The sequence below is a fragment of the Scyliorhinus canicula genome, chromosome 14 (assembly GCF_902713615.1).
Source record: "Scyliorhinus canicula chromosome 14, sScyCan1.1, whole genome shotgun sequence".
Classification (NCBI taxonomy): domain Eukaryota; kingdom Metazoa; phylum Chordata; class Chondrichthyes; order Carcharhiniformes; family Scyliorhinidae; genus Scyliorhinus; species Scyliorhinus canicula.
The window spans coordinates 95,990,940-96,015,481 of NC_052159.1; the positions used below are offsets into that span (position 1 = coordinate 95,990,940).

The 24,542-nt window shown below is 49.3% G+C and overlaps 1 pseudogene; it reads right to left on the reverse strand.

The window, feature by feature from the left end:
* Window positions 1-902: 902 nt before the first annotated feature.
* Window positions 903-24,269, reverse strand: LOC119977233 (annotated as a pseudogene).
* Window positions 24,270-24,542: the final 273 nt, after the last annotated feature.

The following is a 24,542-nucleotide window of genomic DNA, read 5'->3' on the forward strand; positions in this document are numbered from 1 at the left end:
TGTTGTTAAAATTCCACCCGATGCATTCTGCAAGGTGCATTTAGGAGCAAATGCAGTACGTATAAACTTCAACAGCTATTTTCAAGGGATTATGGTCCTTGTTGTAGTGATATCTTCTATACCCTCATGACATTATGAGCTGCTCCATCACCTTAATGGATTTATTGTCCAATACATCCTTTTTGTTATAATAATAATAATAATAATCTGTAATGTCACAAGTAGCTTATATTAGCACTGCAATGAAGTTACTGTGAAAAGCCCTGAGTCACCACATCCCAGCCCTGTTCGGGTACAGAGAGGGAGAATTCAGAATGTCCAAATTACCTAACAAGCATGTCTTTCGGGACTAGTGGGAGGAACTCGGAGCACCCGGAGGAAACCCATGCAGACACGGGGAGAACGTGCAGATGTTGCAAAGACTGACCCAAGCCGGGAATCGAACCTGGGACCCTGGCGCTGTGAAGCAACAGTGTTATTATGCTATTGTCACCCTTTTGCCAGGGAGGATATTCAATCCGACAGGATATAGTTGAGCCCAATCTTGACCTCATGATAGCCACACACAAATATTTTCCATTTAATACTATTGGATAGCGATCAGGATAGAATTTGACGCTCGACATGTGCGTTCAGCTGGCAGTGAGCTCGAGTGCGCGAAAGGAGGGGAGTCATCAGATCATGGAGAGGCTGGAGCCTCTGGAGGGTAAGAGCCCTGTGGGCTGATTCATAACAGGATTGAGGGTGAAAATGATGCATGGGCATCTCATCCCTCAGGATGACTTCAGTGATGCGTCAGTCACCGAGACACTTCAATGCAATTGAGACCAATCGCATGGGCAGAACATTAAAAAAAAAATCATTTTGGGAGTAAAAATATTTATTGAATTGCATATATCTTTTGCAATTGTTATGCAATGCTCCCAGCATTGGAAGCAATCCTGGGCCACAGATCCGCACATTCCTTGGCAACAGGATCTGTGATCGCAGAACCTTTCATTTCTCCTTTGTTATTTACTATCACCCTTGCATTGTCTTTGAAGTAGAGGAAGACTCCATCTTTTCTCTGGTATGGTTTCCGCTGCCATATCACTACTGCTGTGTACACCTTTTCCTGAGCTTTGGTTTGCCTTTCTTTACAGTTGCCATGAGGATTTTGCCAACACCAGCAGCTGATAGCCTGTTCAAACGTCCCTTGATCCCTTTGACAGACATGATGTACACTTTCTTGGCACCTGTGTTATTCGCGCAGTTGATCACAGCCCCCACGGGGAGACCAAGGGAGATGTGAAATTTAGCCCCGGGCGAACCACCGTGTCCTCTCTTAGGCCTTGTGGTTCAGGGAAAGAGCAAAACGTTTTGAGAATTAACTCTGTGATGTGAGTGCTGTTTCCGACCACTTGTTTCCATCCTTCACAGGACTCATTCACCTGAGGCAGCCAGGAGGCCAACGACCCTCCTTTGACAGTGGAGCAGCAAAACCTTGCAAGATGCATCCATGGCACACTATCTCTCAGCACTGAGCACCAGCGCAGATACTGCCACGTCGGTGCGCATTACCGTGTCGGATGAGTTGATAGTGGACAGCAGTGAGGGCATATCATGCTCACTGATGCAGTTGTTGGAGGCAGGGAGCACCCAGGGCACCAACAATTGGAGGACAGCTGAAGACAAGGACCATGCTGAGTCCAAGAGATACGATGAGCCTTTGGCGACGTCAATATAGTGGCAAATGCTGAATGCCCAGGAGGATATGCAGGGAGATCTGGCGGAGATCCCTGATGGTCTGTGTACCATGGCATCTGTCATGGAGGAGTCCCTGCAGAGCATGTGTGCTCTGTTGACCCTTAGCTCTGAGACGACATTCTCATCCATTGAGAGAGACTCTCAGGGAGAAGCAGCTCCAGGAACAGAATGAGGCTTTCCTGGGGTTGCGGGCAGACTTGCAAGCCTTCACACAAGCATTGACCTCAGCAGGTCACTGAGTGCGGGTGAAGCAACCAAATCTTTTTGATAGTTGCCCGTCCCTTATTGAAGAGCAGGGAGGTGATGATTCACCTCATAATGGCAAAGAATCAGGTTGTTGTCTCTGGCGCCTCCACTCATTGTGCCTTGGACAAGGGCAGCAGTTCCTTTGCCTCTCTGCCAGTCATTGAATCGCCTTCCAAGTCCACAGTGACAGAGGATTGCCCAGCCATGTCACTGATCGAGCCCTCACCCTGCTCAGGCACCACCGGCCGGGGGACGACTGCCAAGGTAATCTATGCCAACAGGGCATCCACGTCAGCCAGCTGCCTCTCAATGCCACTGACAGCAAAGTGGGGCAGTCACCGAGACATAGCACCCGTAAATGTAAACTGAAGACGTTGTGAGCACAACCAGGGCTATCCACAGTGTGGGTTAGTCTTTTTCCCTATCATTGTATACAGCTGATGATTCATAGAATAGATATCATAGAATTTACAGTGCAGAAGGAGGCCATTCGGACCATCGAGTCTGCACCGGCTCTTGGAAAGAGCACCCTACCCAAGGTCAACACCTTCACCTTATCCCCATAACCCAGTAACTCCACCCAACACTAAGGGCAATTTTGGACACTAAGGGAAATTTATCATGGCCAATCCACCTAACCTGCACATCTTTGGACTGTGGGAGGAAACCGGAGCACCCGGAGGAAACCCACGCACACACGGGGAGGATGTGCAGACTCCACACAGATAGTGGCCCAAGCCGGAATCGAACCTGGGACCCTGGAGCTGTGAAGCAATTGTGCTATCCACAAGGCTACCGTGCTGCTCATTCATATGGATGTTTTTGCTTTGTTTTATGTATTCTTCTTACCATCGATTATTTACTGCTCATAAGCCAAAAAGTGTGAGGTCTATGGGATGGGGTGATGCCCATGGACTCTATGGAAGGGCAAACATGCCAGCCTAGCCGAAAATGTATCGAGTCAGGGCCTCTCTGGTGTCCCTGCATCCTTGAAGAATACTGATTTCAGGCTCCTCATCCTGGTCTTTTGGCTGCCCAGAATCTAAATGCCAATTGACGTTGGTGTCTCAATCTGAGGCAGGTGCAGCAGCATCAGCATCTTCCTGGTCCAGAGGTTCACCCCTGGAGAGCGCAAAATTATGATGAACGTAGCAGACAACGACGATAAGTGACACTCACCCGGGCGGATACTGCAAGGTGCCACCGGATCAGCCAAGGCATCAGAACTTTATCTTCAGTAAGGCGATGATTCTCTCCACCATCTCCCTTGTAGATACATGGCAGCAGTTGTATCTCTCTGTTCTCGGGCAACTGACCACATTTTCAACTGATATCCCGTGTTGCCAATCAGCCACCAGTCAAGGCGATTGGAGCAGTGAAGAATCTTGGCACCTGCGAGTGGCATTGTGGGAGTTGTCCAGATTCCTTGCACAGATCTGCAGAATCTGACTACCTGAACGTTCATGGAATGAAAACCCTTCCTGATCACAAAACTGCCCAGCGCCCGCTGCCGCTTTGGACACATGCGTGCAATCGATGGCACCCTGGTGGAGGGGGAACCCTGCAATCACAGCAAAGTGTCTGGCCTGCTCAGGCTGGTTGGCTAGGCCCCCCTTGAAATGAAAGAATGTTCTTACCCTCCTTAACACAGTGTCAGTCGTCGGTTTCATACAGCTGTGTGCAGCTGACTGCGAGACTCAACAAATATCACCCACTGAGACCTAGAATGATCCGGAGGTACGCCCGCCAGGTACACATATAATTCTGGAACTGTGGGTGAGTTTCCCATCCCAACTCATGATAGTTGAGGACAATTATGATATTATGTTTAGTGCTCTTTTTTGATGGGCTTCAAGTCCAAAAGATTTGATAATTAGGTTTGGTAAAAAGGTTTGATAATGCCCTGACTGATTCCCTGTGTAACATTTGAACTGTTACAAGGTTCAGATTTGACCAGAATAAATAAAGACACTGGCAAAGATGGAGATGCATTGTAGTAATCCACGGGAGGCAGGAGTTCCGTCACCACACCAATATTTATTTACAATAACGATATTACAGAAGCAGCTACAAACAGTGCTGCTAGCAGTCCAGTCAACTTAAGACTGCCTCACAAAGTCTACACAGGTGATTATATGGGCCCCCTCAATGAGCTATCATTGAGGGAGCTCATACTCCAATTGGCCAACCAATAAAGCCAATTGGAGTTCATTACACCCCTCCCCCCCCAAGGTCCGAGGAATTCCTGCCAGCTGGCATTCCTCTGAGCTTCTTCCTGCTCCTCATGTCTGGGTCTGTCACCTCTGTGTCGTCCGCCGGGGCGTTCTCCGAAGTGGGCGGGGTGTACCTTATAGGTGCCCGTCTTTTCCTTGACGACCTCCTTGGAAGTTGTTCTTCCTCCTCCTCGGGGAGAGGTGTCGCGGCGGCCTCGTCGAGTGTGTCCATCTCCGACTCTGATGACTGGATGGCGGGGTCTGGAGAAATTGCTCGGGGCTGGGGTGTGGGTATCCTTTCCGTCTGGGCTATCCCAGCTTGAGGCGGTCCTGCTTCGCCTGCCTCCAGGTGTGGTTCCGCTGCCCTTATTTGGTCTAGGTGTTTCTTCAGCACCTTACCTCCTATTGAAACCTCATAGGATATGGGCCCTGTTTGGGACTCTACCGTTCCTTTGACCCACGTTGGTCCATTCCCATAATTCTTGACCCAAACCGGTGCCCCCACCTGGAAATGTCTCTGCTGCCGACTATTATCATGCCCCCTGTGTTGGGCCTCCTGTTGTTTCTCCACTTTCCCCGTTAAATTTGGGAAAAGCAGACTCAGCCTCGTTCGCAGCCGCCTTCCCATTAAGAGTTCAGCTGGCGGTATGCCTGTTGTGGAATGCTGTGTGGTCCTGTAATCAAACAGCCAGCGGGAGAGCTTTGTGTCTATTGACGCTGCCGGCTGCTTCTTGAGTCCCGCTTTAAGTGTCTGGACCGCTCTCTCTGCCAGGCCGTTGGTCGCTGGATGGTAAGAGGCAGTTTTGATGTGACAGACTCCATTTTCCTTCAGGAATTTTCCAAATTCCCCACTTGTGAATGCCGTTCCGTTGTCCGACACCAATACCTCCGGAAGTCCATGTGTTGCAAACGAGGCCCTGAGCTTTTCAATTGTCGATGCTGTGCTTTCCGTGTTTACCCGGTGGACGTCCAACCATTTGGAGTGGGCGTCCACTATCACCAAAAACATTGAGCCCATGAAAGGGCCGGCGTGGTCAATATGCAGGCGGGTCCACGGTCTGCCTGGCCATTCCCACGGGTGCAATGGCGCTGCTGGTGGCACTCTTTGTCCCTGTTGGCACTCCTGGCACCGACGTACCAAGGCTGCTATGTCTGTGTCCAAACCTGGCCACCAAACATAGCTTCGAGCTATCATCTTCATTTTAGACTCCCCTGGGTGTCCGTGATGTAACTCAGTTAAGATTGCCTGACGGCCCTGAGCTGGGACGATTACCCGGGCTCCCCATAATAGGATACCCTCTTCTACGGTTATTTGGTCCCTTCTGCTCCAGTATGGGTGCATCTGGGGCTCCACTGGTCTTTCCAGTTCCCCTGTTAGCAGTAAATGCTTCACCTTGGCTAAAACTGGGTCTTTTTGCGTCCACAACCGAATATGTTGTGCGTCTACTGGAAGGGTGTCCAAAAAATTTAGAGTCATTACTGTCTCCTCTAATTTTGGTATTTGCGGCGGAGTGTCCGGGAGGGGAAGTCTGCTCAAAGCATCTGCATGTGCTACTCGTGTTCCCGGTCTGTGCTCCAGAACGTATCTATATGCCGCCAGTAGCAACGCCCAGTGTTGGATTCTAGCTGGTGCAATCGGGGGTATTGACTTGTCTTCTTTTAATAACCCTAATAACGGCTTATGGTCCGTCACTATGGTGCATTTCCGCCCGTACAGATACTGGTGCAATTTTTTTACTGCGAATATCACCGCCAGTCCTTCCTTCTCGATTTGGGCGTACTTCCTCTCAGCCATCGCCAAGGTCCTCGAAGCATAGACTATTGGCCGTTCTTCCCCATTCCTTCCTCTATGGGCTAAGACGGCTCCAACCCCGTAGGGGGATGCATCACAAGTGACCACCAACTCCTTCCTTGGGTCATAATGCTCTAGGACATTTTCGGATGACAGCTGTTCCTTAATGTCCCTAAATGCTCGGTTGTGGCAGGTGGACCATTTCCATTCTTGCCCCTTTTTTAGTAGCTGGTGGAGGGGGTCTAGGATGGACGCCCTATTTTCAATAAATTTTCCATAATAGGTTACCAACCCTAGAAATGATCGTAACTCCTGGACCGTCGTGGGAGCTGGGGCTTCTTTTATTGCCCTTACTCTGTCTTCTAATGGATGTAAGCTTGACTCGTCTACTTTATATCCCAGGTACATCACTTGTGGGGCCAGAAAAACACATTTTTCCCTTTTTAGCCGTACGCCTGCCTTTGCGAAACGCCTGAGCACTTCCTCCAGGTTCCGTAAGTGTTCCCTGTTTGTCCTACCCGTGATTAAGACATTGTCCAAATAAATCGCCACCTGCGGTAGTCCCTGCAGAATATTTTCCATCATACGCTGGAATATAGCGCAGGCTGATGACACTCCAAAAGGTAGCCTATTATAACGAAAAAGGCCCTTCAGGGTGTTGATCGTAGCGAACTTCTGGGAGCCCTTGTCCAGTTTTAACTGCAGGTAGGCGTGGCTCATGTCTGTTTCATGAACAAAAGCCCACCTGCCAATTTGGCATATAGGTCGTCTATTTTCGGGATTGGGTATTTGTCCAGCAGTGCGTATTTGTTTACTGTCTGTTTAAAATCTCCACAGGGACGTATCGAGCCGTCTGGCTTCAAAATTGGTACCACCGGCGCTGCCCATTCCGAGAACTGTACTGGTCTGATAATGCCGTCGCGCCGTAACATTTCTATTTCATCATCTACTTTCTTCCTTAATGCAAAAGGTACCGGCCTGGCCTTACAAAATTTCAGAAGGGCTTCTGGGTCCACGTGATTGATTTCCCCCAAACCTTCCTGGAAGACCTCCGGGTACTTTTGGAGTACTCCACTCAACTGCCCGCTTCCACTCTGGAAAATTTTCATCCAATCTAATTTTAGGTCTTTCAGCCAATTCCGTCCAATTAAGCTCGGTCCGGAGCCCTCTACTATCGTCAATGGTAATCTGAGCAATTGTTTCTCATATTCCACAGGTACATGAGTCGTGCCTAGAACTTCCAGGGGTTCCCCCGTGTAGGTTTTAAGTTTCGTCGATGTTTTTGTTAGGGTTAGTGGCTGGAGTCCATCTTTGATTTTTCTAAATGCTGCCACTCCCATTACTGACACGGCCGCACCCGTGTCTATTTCCATTATTGTCGGCCGCCCGTCCACCCGTGGGGTAATCCTAATGGGTTCTGCTTTCTTCGTTGCAATATTATATAATTGTTCCCCTTCGGAGGAGGATGGGGCGTCTAGGTTGTGTACTTCTCTGCGTCCCCACCTGCTATTCCTCTTTTGCCACCTCCTTCTAGGGTTTCTGTCGTTGTTACCCCACTCTGTCTGGTGCCAGAAACTGTCCTTCTCTGTTTGGGGAGCCTCAGCCGGTACTTCCCTCTGTCTCCAGTTAGTCCTGGCAGACTTGGGGGCAGTTCTGGGGTTTTCCTTTTCCCTCTATTCCTCAGGTTTTTCCTGAGAGCGGCTATCTGGTAGCAGGACCCGTTGTGGTAGTCCCTCTCACAGGTATCTACCTCCATTGGCGTGCCCTGTAGTTCCTGCGCCCCACTTGCTGCCTTTTCTAGGGACAGTGCGAGCTGTAACGCCTGCCTGCAGTCTAGCTCCGTTTCCACCAACAGGCGTTTCTGTATTGTGAGGTCATTTATACCACACACTAACCGGTCCCGAAGCATTTCATTTAGCGTCGGGCCGAACTCACATTTTACCGCCAGCCTTCTCAGGCGGGTCAAGAAATTTGTGACTGACTCCCTGTCTTCCCGCTTCGCTGTGTAGAATCTGTACCTACGCAAAATGAGGGGTGGTTTTGGGTCGTAGTGCTCTTTCACCAATTCCGTTACTTCTTGGAAAGTTTTCGTGTCCGGCGCATTGGGATAAGTAGGACTACGTATAATGGCGAAAGCGGAGGGTCCGCACGCCGACAGCAGGATAAGCCGTCTCCTTTCGTCCGTCAGTATATCATTTGCCCGGAAGAAGTAACACATTCTCTCCACATACTGGGACCAGTCCTCAATAGCCGGGTCGAATGCCTCTAACCTCCCAAAAAACGGCATTTTTAAAATGGCAACGCTTACCCTCCGAGTGTGGCAGCTGGTCTCCGCAAAATTCGTAGTTTACCTCATTGCCACTGTAGTAATCCACGGGAGGTAGGAGTTCCGTCACCACACCAATATTTAATTACAATAACGATATTACAGGAGCAGCTACAAACAGTGCTGCTAGCAGTCCAGTCAACTTTAGACTGGCTCACTAAGTCTACACAGGTGATTCTATGGGCCCCCTCAATGAGCTATCATTGAGGGAGCTCATACTCCAATTGGCCAACCAATAAAGCCAATTGGAGTTCATTACATGCATAGAACCATAGAATTGCTACATTGCAGAAAGAGGCCATTCAGCCCATCGAGTCTGCACCGTCCGTCTGAAAGGACACTCTACCTAGGTCCACACTCTGTCCTATCTATGTAACCCCACCTAACCTGCATATATCTGGACACTAAGGGGCAATGTAGCATGGCCAATCCACCTAACCTGCACATCTTTGGACTCTGGGAGGAAACTGGAACATCCAGAGGAAACCCACACAGACACGGGGGAAAAGTCAGACAGTCACCCAAGGCCGGAATTGAACCGGGATCCCTGGCGCTGTGAGGCAGCAGTGCTAACCACTGTGCCGCCGTGCCAGCCCATAGTGTATTTGGATATGTAGGATTATAAGATTCCAAATTCCAATCTTTTAAAATCACAACATATGATTTACCTAAAGATTGACTGCAGCTCAAGGAAAGAATCCCCAAGAATCGGCCCTTACTGTGAAAGCCAGTTTGGGGATTGGATGTTATTCGGTTGAGATCGGAAAAGAAAGGAAGCAAGCTCTTGGCAGTGAAGCATCATTTTGGAGAAGCTCTACGAGAATAGATTAGGGACAGAGTAAAGCAATGTTCTTCAAAGTCAGGGGCGCGACCCGTGGGTGGGTCGCGGGCGGGTGTCGGGAGGGTAGCGGCTGCTATTTAAAAAAATGATTGCAGCTTTTTGTTTTACAAGTTCTGTAGTGGTTTTTATTCATTTATTCATTTATTTTATTCATTTAATTTTTATTTTTTTCATTTATTTTATTCATTTTATTTTTTTACAAGTTCGGGGGGTTTTATTCATTTTTTTCATTTATTTTATTCATTAAAAAAATTTTTTTTTTTACAAGTTCGGAGGCTTTTATTTGATAAAATTTTACAGGAAAAAAATTCAGAACTTTGGACAGGTGGAGACTCCATACTTCCGACACCAGAAGGCTTCACCTTCATCCAACAGGTTCCATTGGAGGAGCGTGTACGAAGGCCAAATGGACCGAAAACCATTTCCTCCATTTTTGTCAGCAGTAAAGAACGTAAGAGAAAATGGTGGATCGCGCAGGTCGTCGGCGTGGGTTGTGAAGGTCGGCCGGGTTAGGTCCCGAAGGTTGGTTGGTTGGTTAAAATGGGTCCCCGGAAAAAAGTTTGAAGAACACTGGAGTAAAGCATAACAGGCATAACTATGGTAATAATATGCAGCCGAAGTTATATTTAGAATTTAGAACAGTACAGGCCCTTTGGCCCTCGATGTTGTGCCGAGCAATGATCACCCTACTCAAACTCACGTATCCACCCTATACCCGTAACCCAACAACTCCCCCTTAACCTTACTTTTTAGAACACTACGGGCAATTTAGCATGTCCTATCCACCTAACCCGCACATCTTTGGACTGTGGGAGGAAACCGGAGCACCCGGAGGAAACCCACGCACACACGGGGAGGACGTGCAGACTCCACACAGACAGTGACCCAGCCGGGAATCAAACCTGGGACCCTGGAGCTGTGAAGCATTGATGCTAACCACTATGCTACCGTGCTGCCCCCAAAATTGGGGCAGGATTTTCCAGTCCTGCCTGCCACTGGGATCATTCAGCCTCGCTGAATGTCAATGGATTTTTAGCTGGGCTGCCGAATCTCCCACAGCGGGTTCCGCCACAATAGACAGGAAAATCCCTGCCATTGTCGTTGAAGGCTTTGAATCCATATTACTGATGGCTATTATTTCAGTGTAGACCAGAAGTTGAACTGAAAACCTTTTTGTTGTGTCCAGCTCAGCTGCGCGCTATCTTTCCAACTGAACCATCAGGAGAAATTTCTATCCTTTCCACATTCATTCATTTTGTTATGAGTTACAGAATGATACCGCTTGCAATTCAAAGCCAAAATCTTTGGTTGGAAATGATGCAAAATGTTTGTTCAGGGGATGACTTTGAGGCGTTATCTCCTTGTTCTTAAATTTTTCCACAGATCAGAGTGGCCTTGGTTTCACAACTATATTTACCATTCCATTGGAATAGAGTTTTATATTAGACAGGTATTTTGAATGCAGCAAAGAAAACTTGTCAATCATGTTTATTTTAATGGCAAACCATCTGTTGAGCGAAAAGAATGAGGATTAAGGAATAAGGATAATAATAAAGATTTATGGATTTGAATGAGAAAGATACTAGCAGTGTTAGGGAAGAAGGAATGCTTAGGTAATTAAGCAACGCGTGATGCATCTGTTAATGGTATTTCTTTGAAGTGAACCATTTGGCTTTTATACTTCATTATGTGTTATGTAAGGACTTTTACAGTTTGCTGGCACTTAAATCCAGTGCTGCAGGTTCTGGCGCACAGAATGATCATCAGATTTATTAAGTAGAATTTGGCGATTTTTAACCCATTAAAGTGCAGAAACGTGCAGGATTCAGTTAATCAGTCTGATAGTTGCTTCAAGTCTTCTTTGTTCCTTTTAACTTTTATTTTCTTGGAAGCTCAACAGTTTGTGTAAATAGACCTTGCTACATCTGCCAACTTTTCAAAATGCTTCCTGCTGATATTTTCTCACTTTTCACTTTTTCTTACAGGCAGTAACTCCTGCTGAGTCTGCATTGTTCCATGGGTGTGCTCAAATAAGCATTTTTCATTTGCATATCTAGACACACTGAATGTAGGCAAGAATGTTGGGCGGCAACCTGGGTGAGTAAAATATTGTCTTCACCCAATATCCGCAGGTACAGATATTTCTAACGGGGATCGCTGGAAATAAGTTTTGTTTGATACTGAACTACATAGTCAGTACACACTGCTCAATCTCAAATGTTTGAGTGCTTGTACTGTGTTCAGTTCTGGGTGGGATTCGCCATTAGCCGATCCCGAAATTGGAAAAAGTGATTGGGCTGAAAATCGGTCCCGACGGCGAAATCCCAGCAGGTGCCGATTTGTCGCAGTGCGTGTGGGGGCCCTGGGTTGGCAGACAGAGCGGGTCTGGTCCATGGGATGGAGAATGATTTTTTAAAAAAAATTTAAAAAATTAGATTACCCAATTATTTTTTCCAATTAAGGGGCAATTTAACGTGGCCAATCCACCTAACCTGCACATCTTTGGGTTGTGGGGGCGAAACCCACGCAGACACGGGGAGAATGTGCAAACTCCTCACGGACAGTGACCCAGGGCCGGGATTCGAACCCGGGTCCTCAGCGCCGTGAGGCAGCAATGCTGAACACTGGGCCACCGTGCTGCCCAGGGATGGAGAATGATGACAACCCGCTTTGCGATGAGCTCTGGTGCTCCGCATCGTTTGACAATGTCTGACTCCTGCCCACAGTAGCACCGTCCACCTGGGTGATCCCTGCATGCAAGCTGGCCATTCCATCACCCAGTCCCATTGGATGCCTGGTGTGGCGGTGATGGGGATGGGGGAGGGGGAGTGGGGAGCCTGGACTACCCACAGGGTCCGCTCATTCCTCACCCCCCACCCAACGTCCACCCATTTCCAGCCCAGACCAGCCTACACCTCACACCCATTAGACAGAGCATCGAGGCAGGTTGTAAATGTGGCAACAGGTATTTAATGTAAACGAATATATAAAGATTTGTGCCCAAAGATTTAACTCCTGCACCCGTGCCATATACCTGGAGTCTAACTTTCTGGCCTGACGGGCCCTAATGCTACATCTAGGTGGATCCCCAGATGGTACAGCAGGAGTGGAGTCGGCCTGCTGTGATTCCCGCCCTTCAACCTGGGTCCCTGATGGCGGGCATCTTCTGGAGCGACCGGGCCTGGATAGGCTCGGTTGTAGCTTGGGTGTTCCGGGTGGCGTGGTGCCACTCCGTTCTGCCTGCTTCCCACCAGATGCGCCAGGGACAGGAGGGTGGGGGGGGGGGGGGGGGGGGGGGGGGGGGGGGGGGGGGAGGTGTCCAAGGTGCTGCGGTGTTCCGCCACTTCCCCTGTGGGACACAGGCACGGGCCCATCGCCTCCTCCTCCTTCGGGGTGCCTGATGGCCCCCAGGCTACCTCTTGCAGCCATGGAGCACAAGGATTGGACCATCTCCGTCTGGGACTGCATCACATCATGCTGCGACTGTGCCACCACCTTCTGGGTTTGAGTCACATCAGCCAGTGACTGCACCATCTTCCTCTGGGACTGGGCCACCTCCCTCTGTGTCTACGCTATGTTAGCCAATGCCTAGGTAATGCCGCTGACATTCTCAGCCATGGCCTGCTGTGACTGGGCCACGCCCAGAAGTGCCGCTGCGATTTCCAGGTGGCTCTGGCACATGGTCGCCTGCGAGGCGGCAACTCTGTCCTGAGCCTTGGACAGTGCCTGAACAAAATGCCCCAGGCCTTGGACATGCTGATCCAAAACCAAAACTCTCGCCCCCAATGCCTCCATCGCACACGCCACATGTGTGGTGTTGACTAGATGCACACATTGTCGGCATCACCTGCTGCTGCTCGCGGTTGGACTCCTCCTGCTGGATGCTCGCCGACAACCCCTTATGTAGTCTCTGGCTCTGCCACTGCATCTCCACTATGGATGGGATGTCTGTTCCAGGAGCTCGAGACCTATCTGAATGGCAGCTAATCCTTGGGGTCGGCCTGCCCTGCGACCCCTCAGGTGTGCCTACCTCCAACTGCTGTATCGGATCAGCTGTGTGGTGCGCACCAGATAGTGTCCCAGGAACCTCTTCACTGAAGTGCCCAACCGAGGTGAGTGTCTCTGGGATGGTAGAGGGTATTGGAGACAGCTGTGATGGGAAATCACTGTCGCCCTCCAACCCGAACTCCAGGTGTGGTGATATGCCTGTAGGCAATATCATAGATGGACGGTGTGCGACCTCCAGCCAGTAGGTGGCGGTGCAGACATACCATGAAGCATCAAGACCAAGGCCATGTGACCATGGACACATCCAGCCATCACAAGATGGTTGTAGGAGATGGTAATAAGACATATAGGTGAACAGTTGTGCGAGGGATAGTTCCAGAGGAAGCTCCGTGATAACGTGCTCTGCAACAGATTGCTATGTTACCAAGTGTGATTCAATAAAGGTCCTGGTTTGGACAAGTCAAGGTGTTTGGTGGATTCCTTGCAAGGCATAGAAGACCAAACACAACACTGGGGTCTCTTGAGTCTCGGGCCGAGGGCTGGTGTCTGAGCTACTTTCCTTGTCAGTGCTCATCTGTGGCACTGGCTGGGGACAGGGGACGCCAGATGATCCCGCCCCAACCCCAGCAGGTCCTGCAAGGCACAAGACAAGACGCGTGATTAGACTGCGGGCCGGGGTGGTGGGGGTGGACGTGTGGGGTATTTGTGGTGGCGTGAGGGTGGTGTGGGGGTGAGGGTGGTATGGCCGTGAGGGTGGTAGGGTAGTGTTGGGGGAGGGGGGGTTGCTGACACACGTGTCACAGGGAGCCACAACTAAGCGGGGGTCTCACTTCCTCGCCCGCGGCCGTGCTCCAACTCGGCGACCGCCATTCCCTCCGGGCTGCTGACCACGTCCAGGGCCCTCTGCTTAGCTACGGTGAAGGGCCGCTGGTCCGGCGGTCCTTCTCCTGTCTTCTCCCTCTCCCGGCGGTTCGGCACGGCCTTCTCCTGGGTGTGTGGCAAACAGAAGACGACAGTGTTAGACAGTCCGACTTGTGCAACCAAGGGGGTGGGTAGCTGTCGGCTTCAGTGGCCACGGCACCCGGCCATGGTGGCTGGTATGGGTAACGGCTTGTGGTGCAAAGTGGGGGTTCAGCCATCCTCCTGGTGGTGGTGGTGGGGGGGGGGGGGGGGGGGGAGTTGGGTTACGTGTGTGTGGGATGCGGGTTACAGCTACGGGCACAGTGCTGCCGACTCACCCTGGCTGCCCTGAGGAGGTTGTGCAGTTTTTTTCGGCACTGCTGGCCAGTCTGGACAGTGTTAGCCACGGTGCTCAAGGCCTTTGCCACCTGCGCCCAGGCACGGCGAACAGCGGCAGCTGGCAGCCTGCTTCCTGGGCCGGGGTGGCCACAACTAAGCGGAGTCTCACTTCCTCGCCCGCGTCCGTGCTCCAACCCGGCGACCGCCATTCTCTCCGGGCCGCTGACCACGTCCAGGGCCCTCTGCTTAGCTACGGTGAAGGGCCGCTGGTCCGGCGGTCCTTCTCCTGTCTTCTCCCTCTCCCGGCGGTTCTGCTCCTCCACCGCGTCACGAGGGTCTCCAGTTTGGCATCTGTAAACCTCGGTGCTGCCCTCCTTGTTGCCATCTTGCTAGCTGGGATGGTGTGTGGAGAGTGAAGTGTGTATATGCAGCTGCAGTTTGTCAGCCTCTTGAGTGTGAATCGCAAAACTGGTGAATCCAGTTTCTCATTAGAATCGACTGTGTTCCACGTGATGCTCGCCCCTGAGCAGCAGCGGAATCAGTCCAGGTGTGGCACCAGTTTTTCTGTCATGAAAATCCACAAATTCTGCGTTGGCGTGAACACTTGGGGCTGGATTCTCCGATCCCGACGCCAAAATCGCATTCGGCGATGGGGCGGGAGAATCCCCGGTGATGATGAAATCAGGGGCGGCGCCGCTTTCGCGATGCTCCACCCCCTGAAAAGTGGCGTACTCTTAGTTTATGTCTCGTGTCGTATCCACGCCCTCCATACGTTGGCTGAGGCCCGCCCTGCGATGCTCCGTCCCCAACCAGCCGAATTCTTGACGGTGTGGGACACGTGTGGTCTCACACGTCAGGAACTCAGTGTGGCGGCTGCGGACTCAGTCCAGCACTGCCACAGTCGGGGGAGGGCCAATCCGTGGACGGGAGGGGGGGGGGACGATTCAGGGCTGGGGGCACTGTGGTGGGCTGGTCCGGGGCGCACGAGCCGGCAGAAGGAGGGGACTATTTTTGCAGGCCGGGTCCGTGAGCGGCTTCCGCCATGAAGCACGGCGCGGCCGCTGTAGGCCGCCGGCGTGCACATGCGTGGCTACGGATCCAGCACTCTTCAGGCCATACCGACAGCTAGAGCTGGGAGCTCTGCGCTGCCTCCCTGCTAACCTTCCTCCCCCCGGGACAGGGAATGGGTGGCCGTTATGCGCATGTTTTCCTGGTGTAAAATACCACAGTTTTCACGCTGGCGTGGGGCCTTAGTCTCCAGAAGTGAGAATCCAGCCTTTAGTCTCAGAAATGGAGAATCACCCCCTTGGTCTCTGAGGCAGAAAACCATGAAAGCAATTGAGAGAAAAGTTTCAGGGCTTAGCCACACTGCCAGCAATCTGAGTTATGAAGAATCAATAGAGAAAACTTGCACTTTTCAACCTTCAAAAGACAGAGGTGATTTTATAGAGATAATAAATGAGATGGATAAACTAAATACAGAATATTACTTCAAACCAAATTGTGAGCAATAATTATAATAATTATCTTTATTATTGTCACAAGTAGGCTTTTGAAGTTACTGTGAAAATCTCCAAGTCGCCACATTGCGGCACCTGTTCGGGTACACAGAGGGAGAATTCAGAATGTCCAATTCACCTAACAAGCACGTCTTTCAGGACTTGTGGGAGGAAACCGGAGCATCCAGAGGAAACCCAGGCAGATGCAGGGAGAACATGCAGACTCCACACAGACAGTGACCCAAGCGGGAATCGAACCTGGGACCCTGGCGCTGTGAAGCAACAGTGTTAACCACGGTGCTACCATGCCGCCACACAAGTCCACACTATGAAAAGAAAAATGTCGGACTTATGGTCAGGAAATTCTTTGTACAAAGAGTGATCAGGATTAGAATGAACTCATCTCGTGAGAAGTAGAGATGATAACCTTGGAACAATTGAAGAAAATAGTGGACACTGTAATGCGAGTCTGGAGGACTGAAGGTCTGAAATGTTTCCTTTCCTAATCCATATGCATCTTGTGAATTTTTCCTTTCCTGAATCAGATATGCTGAGCTGAATTATGTTAACGTGCCCCCCCCCCCCCCCCCCCCCCCACCCCCCCCACCCACACACTACCTCAAGTAAGTGTACAGATGAAACCTGAGACCTTTCTGCTATCCATTGTTCAGTATCAGACTAGATGATATACTTATCCACTAAATATTTTGGCAGTTTTGCAGAGCTGATACTTTAATTTGTACTGTTCACAAGAACCCATCAGCATAGAGCGCTAATGCTTTGTACTTTTTTGAAGGACATGGTTTTGTGACAGTAGGCGCTTATTAAGAGTTAGTGCATGAACTTTTAATGAATGGAGCAGAGTTGGACACTTTTAAATTTAGCTCCACTCAGTACTCGATCTGAGCCATGTTACGTGAAGAAAGTATATTGGAGGAGACACCATGCTGAAGTTGTAGCAGCTAACACTGAGGGATGCCAAGAGGGAGGAGGAGTTGGGGTCAGTGTTGGATGATGAGGTGTGGAGTGAGGTCCTGTGGAGGGTGACTTGTGTCCACTTGTCCTACTCTCACAACTTAGTTTGAAGTAATATTCGGCATTGCGTGAGGCGTGGTTTAATACAACTTAAAGTGGTGTATATAGGGCTCATCTGACTAGGTCCAGGATGAGTCGGTTCTTTGTACGGGTCGAGGACAAATGTGAGCGTGTCCAGGGGGTCCGGCCAATCATGTACATTGTTCTGGTCTTGCCCCAAGCTTGTGGGTTTCTGGGTCTCCTTCTTTAGCAACATAGTTGATGATTCTGAAAATTGATCTGGAGCCTTGACCCTTGGTGATCATATCTGCGGTGTTGAATTCACCGGGGCCGCAGACGGCAGCGGGGATCGGTGTCCTGGCCAAATCCTTGCTGATTGCCCAGAGGCAAATGCAGATTGGGTGGAGGTCAGCTTCTCCACCCAGGCCCTCAGAGTGGCTGGGAGATCTGATGGAAGATCCTCTATCTTGAGAAAGTCAAATATACCATGAGGGGAGCAATTGAAGGGTATTACCGAAGATGGCAGCCGTTTATTTTGTATTTCAAAGAACTGGCCACTATCAGTTGCTAAAGGAGGGACGGGGGTAAGGGGAGGGGCGGGAAGGGGGTTAGGTGTTTTTAGAGGGGTGAGGTTTTATGAGGACTGCGAAGAATCCAGCACGAGTTTGGAGAGTCAAATAGAAAATAACGTTATTTACAACAATATTTACACAGCGCCAGCAGTTCCCTATTGGATCTCTGTCTCTCTAGCTGGTACCACACTGGCCAGTTCTGTTTATATAGCTGAAAAGTTAATGATTGCCCCTCCCCCCACATTGGGAGAGCTCATATCCCTAAGAATCTTGGGGTAACCAATTGTCCCCAGTCAATAGGATCCGGGTGCAGCTTATAACATGGGTTAGGGTTTGGGGGTGTGTTAGGTGGGACTGGTGGTGTGGTTATTTTGGTTAGTTGTGTTGTTTGTCTTTGTCTTATGTATAAAATGAAAATAGTTTAATAAAAATATTTAAAAAAACACAGGGACAGACCTTTGAAGTGCGTATCAAATTGAGGCCATTTTTGGTGTTCCTAAATGGCCAGTTACTAAGATTGGCAGTGATCAGGCCAGGCAGATAAGAGGGTAACTGGGGCAAATATATTTCGGCTTTTTCTCTTCCTCATAAAAATAATTTAAAAACAGATAGTCGAGGAGAATATTTTCCACACAGAAGCCTGCATCTCAGTTCCCGAAATGGTGATAGAGGCTGAAAACCTTTTTGTATTTAAATAAAATGATTGGATGTGCACTTGATGTACCATAACCTAAACGGGCATGGACCGAGGGTTGGTAAGCGTGATGAGACTAGATACCTCTCTTTGAGCCTGCAGAGACATGAGGGGCTGCGTAGCCTCCTCTGTGGTGTAACTTTGCTACGGTTGAATGGTTGGATGTTAGAAAAATGTTTAATCTCTTGATCTGGGGAAGATTTTAATCATTATTTTGTAAGCATCTCCCATGTTTGTTGGTTGCATTAATTTCTTGTAAGCCACTGCTAGGTTTTCCATTACCATTGCCCAGGATCACTGTATGCATTGATATTTGTGAGCTTACGTCACTTGCAGCTGTTTGAAAGTTAACAGCAGCTTCCATTAATTTAGAACATGCCAATATAAAGCTAATAGGATGAGGCCTTGAAGGTTCAATTGATGTCCCTTCATTGAGATGGGTGAGCATGGACAGATTTTCACGCAAAAGGGAATATTGACTGAAAAAAGATTGAACTTTGGAAGGATAAGTACAGAAACTACATATCTTAAACACAATGGGAGGAACATCCTTAGGACCAGAGGCCTTATTGAAATTGAATAAGCTGATTACAGAGCTGCGGGCTGTTTTGGAGATTTGAATAGAAGAGAAATTACTGTGTTTCTGATAAAGAGTGAAGCTGTTACTATTTTCAATGATGTGCTTGTCTACTGTTGCTTTATAAGATTGTGCTATTGGTTCAGCTGTAACTCCATTGTTTCAACATTTCCAACAATTGGTAATTGTGCAACATTCATATGTATTCCACTGATGTTGAAATTAATGTCATGTAAATATAGTTAGTGAACAATTGTACAGTAAAGTATTGGAAGGTTAAAAAAAAAATTGAATGAGCTGAGGATCCAACATTCCTGGTGAAGATTAATCTTTGGGCTGAATTTAGAATTGTAGAAATGGGTGGATTTGAGTACAGGTGGATTTAGTGTATTAAGGAATCCAGCTCCAACTCACTGACTTTCACATTTCACATGAGCGATGTTATAACCCTACTGGAGGTCCCCAGGGTCAAGACCATACGATTTCCCATTACTTCCCCGGAATTGGGTGGACTTGCAGGTGGATTGGGGGGAGAGGGTGGGGGGGGGATATGGGATTATTAGCAGACGAGGAGGTTTGTGAGCGGGTGAGGGCTTCTATTCATGGGTATGCGGAGCTGAATGACACTGGGGAAGTTTAGGCCGCTACGTTATGGGACAGGAGGTGTTGGTAGGATGTTGGCACATTAACTGAGGAAGCAGGAGGCGGCACATGGAAAGTTGAAGGATAGGAGGGGGGTGAATGTGGTATTTGAGGAATTTTACAAGAGGCTATATGATTCGGAGCCCCCGGCGGGGGTGGAGGGAATGAGACGTTTCTTAGATAGGTTGGAATTCCCCAAGGTGGAGGAGGACCTAGTAGAGGGGCTGGGAGCACCCATTGGATTGGTGGAGGTGGAGGGTTTGGGGCGAGGCAGACGGGAAAGGCCCCGGGCCCTGTGACACGGGCCCCGGGCCCGGATGGCTTCCTGGTGGAGTTTTATAAAATGTTCTCGGGGGACCTGGGGCCCCGGCTGGTAAGGGCATTGAATGAAGCAAAGGAGAGGGAAGAGCTCCCCCCCCCCCCCCCCCCCCACCCCCAACGTTGTCGCTGGACTCGATTTCCTTAATTTTAAAGAGGGATAAGGGCTCGAAGCATTTGTGGGTCCTACCATCCAAACTCATTGCTGAATGTGGATAGGAAGATGCTGGCTAAGATCTTGGCCTCACAGATTGAGGACTGTGTTCCGGGGGTGATAGGGGAAGATCAGATGGAATTTGAAAAGGGGAACGAACTGTCGGCCAATATTAGGCATTTGTTAAATGTTATAATGATGCACCCGGTGGGACGTATTGTGGAGGTAGCGGTCGCTATTGACATGGATAAGGCCTTTTACCAGGTGGAGTGGGACTATTTGTAGGAGGTGCTGAGGCGGTTTAGGTTTGAGCAGGGGTTTGTAGATTTGGCTGTTGTACCTGGCGCTGGCAGTGTGTGGATGAACAGGTGAGTTTGGAGTATTTTAGGTTGTGTAGTCATCTAAGATGGCCACCTGCAAAGGACCATGGGAATTATGGCCAATCCAGGACTAGGACAGATACAGAGCCTATGTGTATTTGAAACACAGGGAACCAGAACTGATTGAAACCCCCCCCCCCCCCCCCCCCCCCCCCGCTCGTTTGCATTTTAATAGTCCATTTCCTTGGACAATAGAACTACAATCAAGCAACCGGTACAGCCACAGACTGATCGGCGTCACTCCCTTTACTCAGAAAGCCCAACTGCCAAGGTCAATGACCGCTAAGGACCCGCCCACCAGCTACCAAGGCACCCGCCCCTTTATTGGCTGAAATCAAAGACAGTGATCAGAGCCCTGTCCAACTATTGGGTCCAAGGTTAAGGACCACCCAAAGAGTGTGAAATCCCAGAGGGATAAAAGAGGACACAGCCATGTGTTCTGCTTCTTTTGGATCCAGCCTGTGCCAACCCAATTGTAGCAGGAATAGCCAGCCAAGTTCAAGTCCAACGATTGCCACCTGATGGATGAGCCCAGCAGAGACAGAGCCACTTTCTTCGAACCAGCCAAGTGAAATCCAGATAAAGGCCTTATCCATTTGCACAGTACCCGTTGCCCCGAAGTTAAGTAAAGGTAATTGTAGCTGATAGGTGTAGTTTAACTCGTAGTAGATATTGTGTTTGCATGTCGACATAACTATTGTGTATGTAAATAAACCATCTTTTGAACTAACTGGTTATGTGGTCATTTGATCGATATAAGGGAAGGCTCATTAATATTATGGCTGCCAGTCAAACAGAGAGAGTGATGACCATTGCTGAGACTGCACCCAGCTAACAGAAGCAACAAGCAATTAACTGCCCTAGAGAGTAGGTAAATCGGCTCGGCGCCGCCAAAGTTAGTCAGGCAGGGGTGTATGACGTTTAAGTGTGTGTGGGGGGTGATTATTGCTACATTAGGCTCATGGTGCCCAATTTAAAGCCCCACTCCCACCGTGAGCCCCCAGGGAAGTTGACCAGGTGGTCTTTACATGTGGCCCACCCACCGCTGGTATTTTGCCAGTGGCATCAGGAAGAGTCCCTTAAGTAGTCCTTAGTTGATCACTTAAGGGCTTCAAATAGCATCGGAACAGAAAGGTATGCCTCCCTCCACCTTCCCTGCCGCTGATAGAATTCTGTGGCATCGGGAAGGTAATGAGTGCTTCAGCCCCACCACCTTCCCTTACTTGTTTGCAGCCCACCCTGCCTGTCACTGCAGACCCCATTAAATTCAGTCCTGAATTGCAGGCTAGAGGTCTGGGCCAGAAAACCCTTGGTTGCTGTTGCATCTGATGCGGGTGGCCACATTTTCCATGAAGTTGGACATCAGTGCAAATACCTGAGGCATCTTGGAACTCGTGTTGGAGATGGACTGTTGCACTCTCTCTCCAAGGGTGCAGTGTCTCTGGAAATGCTGTCAAAACCTTCACATTTTCTGCTGCTATTCCAGAACTAAGCTGTTCATGGACGGCCCCCAAGGTTCAGCAGCTGTGCCCACCTGAGCAGTTTGGAGTGCCCTGTCCCCTCTAACAGAGACTCTCCACTGCAGTCTCTGTCCCCAACACGTGCTCCTGCTCACTTGTGTTGTGAGTCATACCAGGTTACAACTTATCCAATTCCCTTGGCGACATCACTGAGATGTGTGTGTATCTGGGCCAATGGAAGACGCTAATGAGTAGTGTGATGCTGCACGACCACCTGTGTGAGAATTTCTCTGCCTCCTCCATCTCCTGTGTCATTTTTGAAGGATGAATGGGGGAATGAAAGACATAAATAAGATCTTATATGAGGAAAGGGTCAGAAGTCACCATTTCAGTAAGTGGTGACAGCAAATTAAATTTAGTAATTTTATCTGCCAAGTGGCTGTCCGATTTTGTCACCCCTGCATCACCTCGTTTTAGAAAGGCCCACTGCATCAATTAGGCATAGTGGATCAAGGGGGCTTGTCCACCAAGAGGCAGGCAGCTCTTCTGTACTTAGCAGTGTCACTGTGGAGGCAGTGGCTGCTGCTGTAGTACATCCACCCACTGTGATCTAGGAGGGATCCAGAAACAGGTTAGTGATGGCAGGAGAGGGGGTCACAGGGTAGGGAAGTGAGCAACAAGAGCGGGTGTGCTCAGTGCCTCCTCCCTCCTTTCCAGTTCCTCCATCAGGCACTGAGTGCCTTTAAATGAGGTTTCCCTCCCACCATGTTGCATGCCCATTGTCCTGCCTGCCACTTTGGGTTAATACCAACAGCGGTAAGATGAGTGCCTGAAGTAGACATCATTTGCCCACTTAAGGGCCTAGCCTCCACATCTTGGGTTGCGTTGGCAAAACACATGCAAACATGGGGAGAATGTGAAAACTCCACACAGACAGTGACCCAGGGCTGGGATCGAACCTGGGACCTCAGCGCCGTGAGGCAGCAGTGCTAACCACTGCACCACCGTGCTACCCTGTTTTGGCTGTGTTTAAAGTGTGTTGTTTGGTGCCTACAATGCCAACAATGTCAAACAGGACTCTTTTTTTTGGCCTCGATGAGGAAGGCCCGCACCAAGGCCGCACGTAACTAAATTTACTGCATTGTCAGTACGGGAAGAGATCGGGCGCAATTTTTAAATGTCGTCCTGATCTCTCAACTGCCCGTCATGGCCCCTGGACACCCCATCACACCAATTTACTTGTTAGGTGGTCCTTAAGCCCGCCCCCCTCACTTGACCTCATGAGGGCAGGGCACCCCCGGGCCCGATTCCTAATATGGGCAACCTGTCACCCAGGTACCTTGGCACTGCCAAACTGGCAGTCCCCCTGCCAAGGTGCCTGGGTGGCAGTGGGAGTGCCAGGGTACCACCTGCCCAGAGCCCAACTACCCGGAGGCATCCAATGGCCTTACCACCCAACCAGGTGCCATTATGCCTGGTCCATGTTTGTGTTAACCAGTGTTAAAGGGCACCACTGCGAGGTTTCCAAGGCATGGGCATTCAACCCCTGGCCTCAGGAGACTCTGGCGCGTGCATATTTAAGTGAGCGTAACTGCTCACTTAAATATGCAAATCTGGATCCCACTCCTGTGAGTGCGAGGTCCAAATCGCGACCTCTTGCAAGATCTTGGTAGATCTTGCGAGCTGTCCCGTGCATCCCAAATCTCATGAGAAGCCTTGCACAAGATTTGACAGCTTCGTCGTATCCCAAGTCCGGCGCGACAAGCCCGTACGATTGTGCCTCTGATCTCAGCCAGGATAAATCAGAGCACTAACTGTCACCTCTGCTAGAAAGTGCATGGATGTCAGGCGAGCATACTAAAGATCAGCCCTGGGTGGTAACATAAACATGCTAACATTCACTATCTCAGCTCGCACGTAAGAAATGGGCTTGATGCTGGAGGAACTGTGCTGCTTTGCTCATTATCGCTCTCGGTGGTATGACTACTTACTGAAACAGAATGAACAAATAGGTCAACTTCTTCTGACAGAATGTTACAAACCTTTCAAAGCTCTTTCCTTCCAAGACTCCCTTTTGCAGTTTAAACTAGATTTTTAGATGCAGCAGTGAAACCAAATTGTTGCAGCTATCTCACGGAGATTATTCATGAACTAAAAGGCCAGCCGGGTAAACTGCTCCTACCCACGGTCCTTTACATTATTGTAGGAACAGCCTGGATGGCTTCCTTCTCTCTGTGATGTGCCAGGGCTCCCTCAATCCACTTATAGATATTTATATCATCAATGAAATTCCCAAGCTCTGAGTGGCTTGCACTGCTATCTGCAAAACCACTATACTCCGCTGTGAGTCAGCACCAGAAGAGGAGCAAATGATATTGTTGCAGGGGCCAGTTTTTGTTAACTATAAAAACTTACTTGAGATTGAGACTTGAAAATTTTATTGGAGGTTGAAAGGATTAAAAACACTTACATCACGTTGAAAGACATAGCCGGCAGCATCCTTCATGTTATTTTTGATAGTAGTCATGTTTATCTGGGAGGAATGGCTTGAATTTCTGCTTTATATTTACTGTATTTATTTCAATTCATCTGCAAAACAGCAACAAAGGAAACAAAAAGCCCTGAACAAAAGACACCTTAGTCAGTCATAATGGAAAATAAATATGCTGCAACACATTTATAACTCAAAGCTTATTGCGTTACAGTTAACGTTTTTCCATCGAAGGAAGGCTGATGTACATTCAGTCTCCCTACTTCATAGTTATTTGTCTGTGGTTACTTGATATAAAAAGTACCATCA